This window comes from Spermophilus citellus (assembly GCF_964194105.1).
Source record: "Spermophilus citellus genome assembly, chromosome: 12".
NCBI classification, from domain to species: domain Eukaryota; kingdom Metazoa; phylum Chordata; class Mammalia; order Rodentia; family Sciuridae; genus Spermophilus; species Spermophilus citellus.
This window is the reverse complement of record NC_138198.1, coordinates 111,480,261-111,493,351: the sequence shown is the minus strand read 5'-3', so window position 1 is coordinate 111,493,351 and position 13,091 is coordinate 111,480,261. Positions and strand designations below refer to the sequence as shown.

The window sequence follows — 13,091 nt, the reverse complement described above, 5'->3', positions numbered from 1 at the left end:
ACATGCTGATTTCAGTCCCAAGGGTGTTTTGTTGGGTGCAGACAATCAGTGGTGGTAAGCAACAGGTAGAGAAAGGCTGTGTGGAGAAATTGATTGTTACTGTGAGATATGAATGATCGGAAAAGTGCATCGGGTTAAAATATGTATAAATACGTATATGTTCATTATGTTTCTCTTGTGGATTTAATGTTGATAGTGCTAGGCTCATGCATGACTTTTTAAAAAATGGATATTTTAGTGGAAAAACAAATGCCTGTAGGTTCACGATCGTCAACTAAGTTGTTTTCATTAAAAATGTAAGTAATAATATACATTCATTAATGCATTCTGATATGAAATTATCAGACATAAACTTGATGACTTTTTTTGAGACTTTTGAAATCTTGTAGAAAATGAACCAAAAAGACAAATAAAAGCGACCAAACAAGACTTTTAAAAGTTCTCACTAAATACAAGAAAACTAGTTTGAATCAAATTGGGGTACAGAAGTCACACCCAGGCTTAAAACTTTCTTGCCAAATTGCAACCTCATTCTACTTTTATTGGCAGAGAAAATGCGATTTATAATGGAAAGTATGACAGAAACGAAAATGAGTAGAAATAAACTTTTTTTGCAAGATAGTCCAATTTCAACCTGTGATAGCCAATACCTAATTTCTAGTGTGTATCATGGCAAATCACAGAAGAAGAATATCATTTGCTTTTGGCCTCTTGTCCTGCTTGCAATAGGATGTTTGGTGATTTGCAAACTTTTTAGTTTTGCCAAAACTTTTTAGTTTTGAATGAGAGATGAGGTCAGTACAATGATTGTTGTTAGGGAAGTTTTTCCTTGAATGAAAGTTAGTATTCAGCATGTGGAGTTGTTTGTCCCCCCCAACCCCCGCCCCTTGCCAACAGGTTACAGCCTTAGTCCAAAACCGTGGTTTTTTAAAATAGTATTTCCTGGGCAAAATGGGTATGTGAGAGGGGGTGGTGGCGAGCAAGCTGAGTCCTCTATGAGATCAATTCTACTAGGACCTGACTTAGTACTTGGCCTGTGCTTTCTGACAGCACCCCAGGTGATTCTAATGTGCAGCTAGATTTGATTATTTCCTAGATTGTTTTATAGAAATATACTCTCCATGGTCATGACTCGAGTTCAAAATGTGGCATTTCTGCTGGCCTCCATGAAGCTTTTAGACTTTGTGCCTTAATTAGATTATTTAAGGTATGGAAATACATTGCATATGACCTTCATTTAAAAGGCAGTGAAAATTAGTGATATATGGAAAATCAGCACCATGTCTTGAAATCTTTATATGAAATTTTACAACTGAATGTCCCCGCTCACATCTTGTTTTCTCTAGGGAAGGCCAAGCTTTACCTTCACCCAAGTTCATTTTCTTTCTCAGCAAGTAATCAAATAGGACTATGCTGATAAAGTTATTTGAAGTTTAGATCTTATAACTGACCAATGGATTTAAGAATTAGGCCTAATCTAGGATAGTGTTGTTAAATTCCAGAAACTTTGATGCTGTAGAGGAAATGGGATTTCTCTCTGTGTAACTTAGGTTGTTTATGTTACTCATTTTTAATTTATTGAATCAAATGATTCAAAAAATTACATATTTGAGAATTGATATTTTTTCTTTTAATTATTTTGATTTTTGATACAAAAGGTTTTACAAATGACTTAATTCTAGAACTTTTGTTCTCTATAAGCTTCTCTTATCTAAAGTCAAAATAGAAAAGATATAAGTCAAAAGCCATAAAAACCTTTTGTCTGTTATGAAAATGGCTACTTAGGCCTTGTGTAAGCAGAAATGCATATTGCTGTTTAATTTGATATTCTGTCTAAGTGTTCTTAGTAATCAGTAATTCGGTCCCAGGTCCTAGGCATTCTTCCAGGGAACCTCTGTTGTGCACCCCACCTGCCCCACTCCCTGTGATATACCGCCCTCGCACTCTGCCTTTCCTATTTAGTAATTTTTCAGATTTGCCGTTTTTTACGTATTTGTTGAATACCAGTTTCCACCAGGATTCTTAAACTCCTGGAGAGCAGGGGCCATGTTCACGTTATCTTGCACTGTGTACCATGTGCCTCCTAGTATCACTTAATTCCCTAGCGTCACTTCTGGAAAAGAGTGAAGTTCGAATTAGTGGTGTACATGAACACTATATTGAGCGTCTTTTTTAAGCTTGTGAAAATCAGGAAAGCCTTCCCCTCTAAGCTACCACGTAGGCCCTAGAGGGACACAGAGATCCTACTGTGGAGAGACAGTCCCTCCGGCTTTCTCTCAGCTGAATACTTACCTAGTGGCATTGCTGTCCTAGGCCTGTGTGAATGAGAACCTTGTGGATGTTCTCTGTTTCTGGTGGGTGTGGTATTAGAACCAAAGGTCAAAATCCTAGTCTGATCTTTCAGATGTACCGCCATGGGACAGGATATTTGCAGTCACGATGCTTTCAGACATTGCAGTGTCTGGGTGTGTGGTGTGTCCGCCCTCAAGACTCTGCCCCTGAGGAGGGTATTTCAGAAAGCAGCTCAGTCCTCTTGGGGCGTTGCTCTGGGTATACCCTACCCTCAAAGTGACCCAACACTCACCAAAGAGAAGAATAGGTCCATTCTCTCAATGCACTGATCAACAATTTAATTTATCAACCCTCTAGTGATGTGTTAGGTCTTAGGGAGAAAAACAAAGGGAAGTACATTCATATCCTGTCTTTCATCCCCACCAGCAGCTTCCTGAATGTTAACAGGCGAAATCAGATCAAACTCCATTCCTCACTTCAGTTTTTTTTTTTTTTTTTTTTGAGACAAGGTCTCACTATGTTGATCAGACTGACCTTGAACTCCTGGGCTCAGTTAATCTTCCTGTCCTAAAACTTCTTTGTAGGTAGGTCTGCAGGCTCTTTAAAATTTTTTTTTAAATGCCCAGAAAAATTGAAAAAGAAATAAAATGAAATGCCATAGACCCAGCATGTAGATTAAACATGTGGTAATATTTGTTGCATTTACTTTGTATATGCATATGTAAAAGGATAGATATTTTTTTTCACAGAACCATTTTTAAGTGGCAGATCTCAGATTTCAACCTTAGATTTTTCAATGTGTGTCTTTTAAAAATAGGATACTTGCCTATTTAACTAAAATACTATTATCAACCCTAAAGAAATTAGCAGTAATTTCCTAACCCTAATTCATATTCAGATTGTTCCTATCCTCATGAAAATGTCTTTATAGGTTTTTTTTTTAACAGAAGCATTTATGGATGGCCTTTAGTTTCTATTTCTCTTTATAATTTCAGTTAGAACAGTTCTGGTTGTTTATTTATTTATTTTGTTTTGTTTTTGTGATGGTTACTTTAAAGAGACTCGGCCATTTGTGTCATGAAATATCCTCCTTTTAGATAATTGTTTTGTTATTTCTTTGTGTTACTCTTTAAAATTTCAGTCATTCCTTGTTTTGCCTACAAACTGAAAATTAGGTCTGAAGCTTGATTCAGGTTTAGGTTAAGCATTTTTGGTTGGAGGAGCTAAGGGATGATGTGGAAGGCTTCGTATTCGATCCCTTCCGAACATTCAACTATGTGCTGCTAGTAATACTAGTTAGTAAAAGAGGCAACCCACAGATCACTCCATTGTAAAGAACCATTCCTGCTTTGCAAATGGCAGATGACCTTTCAGTAGCTACTTTGGCACTGGGCAGATGCCCCCTTACCCCAACAGCCTTCAACCGGATGGCTTTTGTGTGTGTTGATGAACCTCACCGAAATCAGTGGATTTCAGATTGACAATTTTTTTTTAAATTGTCATTCCTTCTACGTGTACAGCTGACATTCTCCTGTAAAGAAGAACTTTTTTTCGTTTTAACACTGCCAATTTTAGTAAAATACTTTTTACTAAATAAAATACGTTTTCATATGCATATATAAAAGTATATATATTTTTCAGAGAACCATTTTTAAATGGCAGATCTGAGATTTCAACCTCTTAACCCTGGACTAGCATAATGTCGATAGTCTTTGATTTAATATGTCGCTTACTTGGAGACTGCTGGCAGCATTCGTGCATTCTCCAATCTCTTAAAGTATATTAATAAGAGCAATAGTTACGGCCCACCCCAGAGGGTCTGAAAGCCCTTAACTGCAGGTTAGGAGGTAGTGGTAGGTGTGTCTCCTTGCAAACCGAACTCCAGTATTCTGTTGATGATATTTGGAGCTGTGTGATAATCTCTGTGTCCCTTGCTGTGAGATTAATCTTGCAGTAAGCCCTTGAATTTCTCTGGATCCTCACGTTGCCCTCCTACATTCTAGTAATTGCTGTTAAACATTTCACAGGCTTGACCATCAGTGGCTGGCCGACCCCTCTGGTGGACTGCCGTGATGCTCCACACGGCTGCTCGATCAAGGATCTGCGAGATAGTGGAAGTAATCCCTGCCCCAGTCCAGTTGTGGGTGATGAGCAAATGTCAAAATGAGGGAATTGCTAAAAGGTAGTTTGAGTTTAGTCTAAAGGAAGCCTGGGGGACTTACATCAGGTGCCAGTGTAAACCTCCGAGTGTTAATACTGCTTATGCAATAATTTAGAAATAAGACAAGCAGACCCCAAATTGTAGTCCAAGGAAGTTTTGGAGTCTGGTTTTGGACTCCAAAATATCCGGTTTCAAAGCCAGTACTGTGCCACATTGGGATCCCTGCTGCCCAGGCCAGGATGGGCTCTCTAGGCTCTGAGGCCTGTGTCAGGTCTGTCTAGGAAAGCGCTCACAGTAGGTTTCAGGCTCCCTGGAGAATCTGGACCTAACAGAACCTAGGACTGAGTGACTCCACTCAGGTCTCCTCGGGATTGATTCGAGTGGCTGAGGTCGAGGGAGAGGAGGGCATGTTGCCCTGCTCCTGACTGTCCTGCCTTTAAAAATGAAAAAAAGTTTATGAATAATCTATTCAGTAACATCCTCAAACTTAGCATGTGTAATTTCCTTAAAACCAATGAGGATTTCCTGTGAAAAGGCTGGGGTGGAATATGCCAATTCACATTTTAGCAACAGCCACGAACACTTTCTTTAAAATGCGGAGATATTTTGGCCTTGATTTTTGTGCCGTGCCGGCGGAATGTGGTTTGCCATTGCACACATTTGGATTCATCATAGATCAAATTATTATTCCTGCACAGTAGCTACAAACAACAAGATTCTGAAATAATACCTTTAGTAGGCTCTTAAAGGTGACTCCCCCCGCCCCCTTTTTTTGATTATGGCATTTAACCTACTTGTGAAATGCATGGAGTAACAGAATGTATGTTTGGAAGCCTAGGTGAGTTTTACAAGAGTGAATGCATTAAAACGCCCTTGAAATCACTGTGAGATGATTTATGAGACCAAAGAAATGGACTTCTTGTATACAAATTGAAATTTCACCAGGATTTTAGGATTAATGTCTCCTTTCTTATGAAAAGCATTATGGAGTTTTTAATAACCACTAGCAATTAGGACTATAATCCTTTCTTATATTTCTGATATGTCAAAAGAAAGGACAAAATCAATTAATGACCAAACATAATTGATTTAACTCTGGGATAGACCAGGTAAAGTTTCAGGTTGAAGTATACCTGCATAACATTTAGGAATCCGGGTAGCTCTATAGCTTCTTTCTCTGAGAAAGGTGGTATACTCACAGTTTAGCATCAGAATTTATTTTCAATGCAAACTGTCAGAAATGTTTATTCTATTGTCTGAGGACAGGCTTGGTGTTATTCCATTGATGAGGAAATGTTTACTGAAACTGCTAGAACTGACACCCAAAATTAAATATCAGGAACACTAGAAGATACGGACAAACCCCCCTAATCTGAAGTCAAAAGGATTTATTAAGGACTGTTTATTTTTTTTTTTAAAGAAATACTTTGAACAAGAAGAGATATTCTTGAGTACTGCCATGCCTGATAGTGTGCTTAGAATTGAAGCACCCACTCTTTGAAAAAAATTGTTTGTGCTTGGGATGTTTATGCGGATTTGTTTACATGTGCTTTCACTCACAGATAGCTCAACTGAGCTTCCTACAACGTGGCCCTCCAGTACCCAGTGTGTTGTGGATCATCGAAGGAAGTGGATGTAAGGGAGGATAGAACCCAAAGCAGTGGGGCTATTTAGTTGGCTTTAGCATTTCTGACCTGCAAATATTGCCTTTTTCATAGCCTGGCCCTTATTTGTGCCAGATTTTTCTTGTTTTTAATCAGGGGAGAAGTCACATTTTGGTGGGGTTCTGACTTCAGCCTGACATTTCGTGAGATTTGGGTGAATACAGTATTTTATCACTGTTACATTCTTATGGCACTTAACAAAATGTACATAGCCCACATTTCCCTTCCCCTCTCTTGTCAGACGAAATCTTTCATTAAAGAGTTCTGTGACTTTCTGTTGATCAGATGCATCTTATTTCCAGCCCACCTTAAAGCTATGTTTCTGAGGGTTTGGGACAACAGTGATTCACTGACGAGCTGCAGTGAAGGAGAGTATCCTGGAGGTTTTCAAGCAGTGGCCATTCTCGAGAGCACTGCATCTGTGGGTCTCTGCATGTTGGGGTTTGACCGTGCATGCACACAGAATAATCTGAGCTCATTTGGACTGCCTTAATGAACAGCAGGGCACTGAATCTTCTCAGTTTTATTGGTATTGTATACAGTAAGTTATTAAATTTCATCTCTGTAATATACCTGCAGTAAAATAACAAAACATTGCTGCACTTAAAGAACATGTGTGTGTGGTACGACACCCTCCCCTCTCATTTCAACCCCCCCCTCACAGCTGCTTACAGATTTCAAGATCCATTGTATAAATTCCCTGGAGCCCACCTCTAATAATCGAGACACATCTGCCATTGCACTATTATAGGCATATGTAGTTTTATTGAAAACTATACCTGTAAAAAAATTAAATAACTCCTACCTCAATTAAATTGGCAAGCTACCTTTTGCAAAGATCATATTGCAGACCTCCAGAGACCCAGTGAGTTCATTTTATCCTTATATTACAAATCGCTAAATATGTTATTTTTTATTTAGCTGAACAACTAGCTGTTTTCATGCTTTTTGATGATAAGTTACTTTCATCTCTTCTCACTTTGTTTTCTTTCTTCCCTCATCTGTACATTTAAAACAGTACTGGGCAAGCCCTGTGAAGCAAACATTGAGAACCCGGCTTCAGTAAACACAGGATAAGTGCGTCAAAGGGAAGGGCTGATACGCAGTTTTAACTCTTCAGGGATCATGTAAATAAACATAAAAGTTACAAAATCAGGATCAAAATCTTAACTCATCTTGTGCGTCGATTGATACTTTTCTTGAGCTTCTTTGAGACCTGGGTGATCATCCTCGGGCAAAATGGGGTGTAATCTGAAGAGGAAATGAGCCCGTTGGTCATAGGAAGTCCATGCAAGTGGCTTCCTGGTGGGTTCAGGCCCTTACCTTAACACTCACTGGTCACTAAATGAAGATAAGGGTCAGTAGTGGATGACTGTAAAATTGTTTATCCAAAGGAGGAATAATAGTAAAATCCTAATGATATAAAATAGTTCTTGGCATAACTTTCTTTTTACTTTTCCATGACTCAAAGTATGTAGGGTATCCCTATAGAGGTCTTCAGTGAGTTAATCAATCCAGCATTACAGTGATTTAACCAAGAAGAAAAAGTATGTGAATTAACTTCATGTTATCATAGAAAATATCCCACTATGTGGGAGTACAAATATCTACCCTTCTGGGAGAATTAGAAAGTTTCTCTTCACATTGTTCCTGCAGAGGAGAACGTTCTGTGCTGGTCAGAAGGTTCTGACTGCGCATGAGTGGGCCGAGTGGGGAGAGGCATGCACTTTCCCCAAAGGGAGCTTGGATATAGAAAACCGATCCTCTGATGAGTCAAAAAGTAGACGACTTCCCAGGACGAAGCCACTGCTATGGAGAGGGCAGAAAATCAAGCATTGTCAACCAGCCGGGATCATGTTTCAATGATTTTTCTTTTTTGATAGGAAAATTGATGAAAATCATGATCATGGCATTCCAGCTGGGGTTCCCTGAGCCTATGCGAGTATATTCAGTCTGTGCTTTCTGAGGGTAGTTTCTGCTCCACTTGTGGTTCCCAGGGATTCAAGGTTTCATGAGGATAAAAAACTGGGTCTTAGGCAGGGCCAGTGCTTATATCTACAATCCCAAACTCCCAAGAAACCATAATGTAACATCTTAGAAGGCTTTTGGTTTTGTCCTATAGAGTTAGTTGCCTTTCGATGGAAGAATGCATTACAAATTCTAAACTAAGTTTTTGAGTAGTGCTCCTGTACCAGGTGGGGAGGACACCCTTGCTTAGGCCGTGGTGCTCCTGGAAGTCCCACCCGCTGAACCTCTTCCCTTGGATAGGATTCAGTCCTCAGGAACATTTATCACCTGTGCTTTTGAACTTCCAGCCTGTCGCACTGAGCTCCAGAGTGCGGAACTGTCATGTGTAGAGTGTCTGATGTGACATCAGTGGTGGTAAAAGACATGCTATGGACAGTGACGTGCGTCACAAAAGGGTGTCAGCAGCTGCTATTGCTTCAAGGAGTCTTTTGGCATCCCTGTCATTTGACTGTCTCAGCCAAGAAGTTGCTAATGTGGACCTCTTCCCCGCAGTCCGACCGAGTTGCACCAGGTCAAACTTGCTTGAATTTGCTCTAAGGGTATGAGTCTTGGGTGCCATTCTATCAGTGCAAACAACATTTAAATTTGTGATTTTTGTATGTTAAGTGAGAACTCTTCTAGAATTCATTTCTAGAGAACCTGTCCTATATTTCTTTTTGCAGAAAGCATAGACCCTATTGGTTCTTGGGTTCTAGTCTGCCTCCATCCAGGCTTCATTATGAAGCACCTTGTCTTCCCCTAATGTCTTAGGTGTCCCTACTGTCCTCTGAAATCTCGTAGACTGCCTTTCCAAGCTCATAAAGTCGAGATCAGGGGCTTCTGTGGAGTCCCATGCTACATGTCTTCCTTAGTTACCTGGCGCAAATAATTTTATTTTTCTCTAGTTATAGACAGAAATAAAATGCAGACATCCTAGATCAGCTCCTTAGGACCTCAGCCAACCATCAGAAACCTTCTACCTTCTAGAGTATTCAACAATAATAGAGTCCGTGAGACCTTGATTTTGGGTGTTCAGTAAATGTTTTTATAAGACCCCGATGTTATCAGGTCAGTAGAAGATGTGAGCTAACGTATAGTGTAGTATAGTAATGTACAGATTCTCCTAATCTGAGGCTGTGATATTTAAAACTTTTCAAATGTATAATCTAATATCTATTTGGATCTATTTTCAAGGGGCTGGAGTGATATTTGGCAATTGCCCGGCATATAGGAAAGGAGAAAAGATAATTTCACCGATGGTAGATGGTATTGTGCTTTTGAAGTTGAATCCCATGATTGAATCTCCCCTCAGGGCTAGATCCTTCCTCCTGTCCTTTGGCTTGGTCACTTGATGCCCCCAGCTGCCTCCTCAGACTCCTCCATCTCCCTCACCTCCAGGAGTCCTTAGGGGCCAGACCACCTCCAGAACAGAGTGATCCTGGGCCCCTCCCCAGCCCACCCTCTCCCTCATGTGCAGCTTCCTCACTGCCACTGGTGCCATGTCCCCACAGAACTCTGGTGCCGTTGCACCCTGGCTTAGCCCCCCTTGATGGCTGCCAGGTCCTGTCTTTAGTGAGGCACACAGGCTCTTGGTCGCCTGGCCCCAGTCTGTTCTCACCACTCTCATCTCCAGTCCCAGCTGCCCTGAATGCTGCAGGCTCCTTGGGACTCCTTCCATGGTTCTCTGTCTTAACCTGGGCCTTCTGCTGGCCTGGGGTGTCCCGTCTCCTCTTCTCCTCACTCACCCACATCTCACATCAGATAGCTCAGCCCTGGGACTTTGTTCAAGATGCCACTCCTGCATTGTGTCTTCCAGAGACCCTCAAGGTTCTAACCACACCAGACCATGGGCCGTGATTCTGTGCCTAGCGGCTTCTGAGGCACTCACTCTGTAGAGCCAGGGGTGGGCAGGGCCTAGGCCTGTCCTGTCCGTCTGCAGGGCCTAGTGGGACACGTGGAGAGTGTCTGCTGAGGGTCGGTGGGTGGATGAGTAAACATCAGCTGAATTAGACATAATAACAAGGGCGTGTGAGCACAGAGCTCCTACCTAAATCCTTCTGAACAAATTTCCTTCCTTGTTTTGTTTATGGTGTTGGGAATTGAACCCAGGACTTCACACAGGCCTGACCTGTGCCGTGTCCCCAAAGAACTAGCACCTACCAGTGAGCCACAGCCCTTGGGAAGGCCTTGTGCACATTTCTCGACTTAATCCTGCCAATAACCTTGTGAAGCAGGAACAATTTCTAATTCTCTTTTATGAAACTCACAATTTTTTTCCCCCCACCATTAATAGTATGTGGCAGAGGTGGGACTGGGGACAGAGTCTTTGACTCTAGATGTGCTGGTTTCTCTGCCACTTCTTTATCGCTGGGTAAAGTTGGTTTAGCTTCTCATTATAGCAGGGAGCCTGCGAGCCTTCTTAGAGGTGACCCCCAGCTCTCTTCCCGTTGCTAACTTAGGTAGTATCTGTGGGAGCACTGCTGGCCCCTCTGTCCGTAAGAAAGATGTCCGTTTGGGTGTCCATTTCTGAGGAGGGCCTGAGGAACCCTGCAGTCTCTATCACCAGTAGCGTCTCTTAGAACCTTTTCTTAGAACCTTGATATAGGCCATGAAAAAGATGAAACAAGAAAATGAGATTAGCTATTGAAATCCTTAAAGATAGAATGTTCGAGTCAGAGAGGGACCTAAATGTCAGCCATTGCTCAGTGCTGCTTTGTAGCAGATAGGAAACTGAGGCTCAGAGAAGTTAAGATATTGCATCAGCATCACACAGCAGCCCTTACTCATAAGGATCCGCACAGTGGAATTAAAATTCCGATAGCATGAAGCTGAAGTTTTCCTTGATGTCTGTATTCTTTCTACCAAAGAGCAAAGGGCCATCTAGACCATGAAGTAATAGCCACTAACAACAGCCAGAAACGTGGCTGGAAGGAATTTTTTAGACGAGTGTCCCTTTGTTCAGCTACCACTGAATTGCACTGTCTCAGAGCCAGAGGGTGTCGTTTGCTTGTAAATACTGAGTTTTTGAAATGTCACTGTAACACTGGAAAAATGTTGTCTCAGAAGGTTGCCAAAGTGACAGAATCCCGACATTGTAAATACCAGCCAACACAAGTGCTCATAAATGACAGGAATGAAATATACTTGACTAAATCCATAATAATCACTGATAACACTGTTTACCCTCGGTGACCAGGAGCTGTGAATTCGGATAAAAAGCGCATGTGTGCAGATATCATTCATGTGTCTGAGCCTCTAGCCATTCCAGAATATTTTGATGGAAAAGCTCCCTAAATATGTAAAAGCATTACAATAACTAAGAGGCAAGTGTGGGAGATAGGGTGATCCTGGGCCTATTGGACCAGGAGAGAGCCTTGGCTATCTTCACACCCTAGAGGCCCGATAAGGCCTCCATTGTTCTGGTTAGAACCAAGCGTTGAGCCAGGCCCAGCCGCAGTCACTGCTCTGTCCTCAACTCCTGTGATTCCCAGAAGATCCACTCGCCTCGGGCGAGCACCCACACACCCCCTGTGTTGTCCAGAGAAAATGCAGGGTGGACATAGAGCTTAAAAACATCAAGCCACAAATGGCAGGATTCCATGAGAACCTGAACCCAACTTTGAGTTTTGAGGAGCAGGTGATGGTCAGACCTCCCTCCAGCCCTCACTGTACCCGTGCTTTTTCTTGGTAATAACTTTGTCCTCTGTGGAAGTGGCTGCTTCCTTTCCTTTTCTGCCCCAACATAAGAGGACATGTGCAAGATGGCCCACCAGTACCTCCTCGGCCTCTGTGATGTGGCTACTTATATGATCAACTGCATCTCTGAATTCCTGTCTTCCCAGAAATGCTCAGGGAACAGTGCCCGGTGAATGACATGGGGTTGGGCCCTCCCGGTTTTTCACCTGATGAAAGAGCCACCGAGCCAGTAAGAGCTGGCAGAGCAGACTCACGCCCCAGGGATCCGCTCCCATCTTTGCCCAGATAGTGCATGGGAGGGAGACATTGGCTCTGTCTGGATGACCTTCTTGACTTTTGTATATGTGCAGAATCCCTTTTCTTCTCTCTTGATATGCTCTCGTATTGCTGGAATGTTTTCTACAATAGGCATTGCTTTTTTTTTTTTTTAAGGAAAAATAAGCTGCATTCAATATTGGAAGTAGTCCCAATGAGAGCTGGGGGAAAACTATAAAAGTATACATTGCAAATTGACATTTGACCAAGAAATAATGGTGATTGTACTTCTTGGATATTTGTACTTAGGTAAAAAGTTCACAAGCCTGGTGTGGTGGTTCATTTCTATAATCCCAGCTATGCAGGAGGCTGAGGCAGGAGGATTGCAAAGTGGAGGCCAGCCTAAGCATCTTAGTTGAGATCTGTCTCAAAATGTTAAAAAATGGATGGCGATGTAAAGCCCCCCAGATCACCAGTACCATTAAAAACCAAACCAAAACAACAACAACAACAACAACAACAAAACAGTTCACAAGATGGGACACGCTGTCAGTCAGAAGCTACCTGTAAGCTGAAACAGTAAAGACTTTGAAAGGGTCTGAATGACAAAGTCTATGGACGTTGGTGCACTTTGGTGCCCATGAATAGGATTTGAGTGGGTGGCACTGTAGCTTAGGAGAAAACCGGAGGGGTTCAGACCCCCCTTAGGAAGTCAGCAGATTGCCCCGCCCGCTGGTAACACGTTCGTTCAGCCTTGCCCTGCGGACTTGCTGGAGGGGGCACAGCGAGGTCCCTGAGGTGCCTGGCGGCTGGTAGGAGGCAAAGCCTGCTGGACCGGCTTGATGGATGGCTGTAGGTGTCGCGTTGGAGGGGCAGCGGCCCATCTCTCTCAGGCTCCGTGCTGGCACAGCTCCTGCTTGTTGGTCATGAATGCAAACAGATTGAATAGCTTCTTAGATTTTCCTCAGAGAAAGGCATCTTTGTCTTCAGGGATGAGCTGGCTGGCAGGGGCTGTG

At 42.2% G+C, this 13,091-nt stretch overlaps 1 protein-coding gene across 13 annotated transcripts in view; it reads left to right on the top strand.

The window, feature by feature from the left end:
* TCF4 (transcription factor 4) overlaps positions 1-13,091 on the top strand; it is a 349,860-nt gene that overhangs the window by 178,048 nt on the left and 158,721 nt on the right. The gene's annotated exons all lie outside the window — the stretch shown is intronic.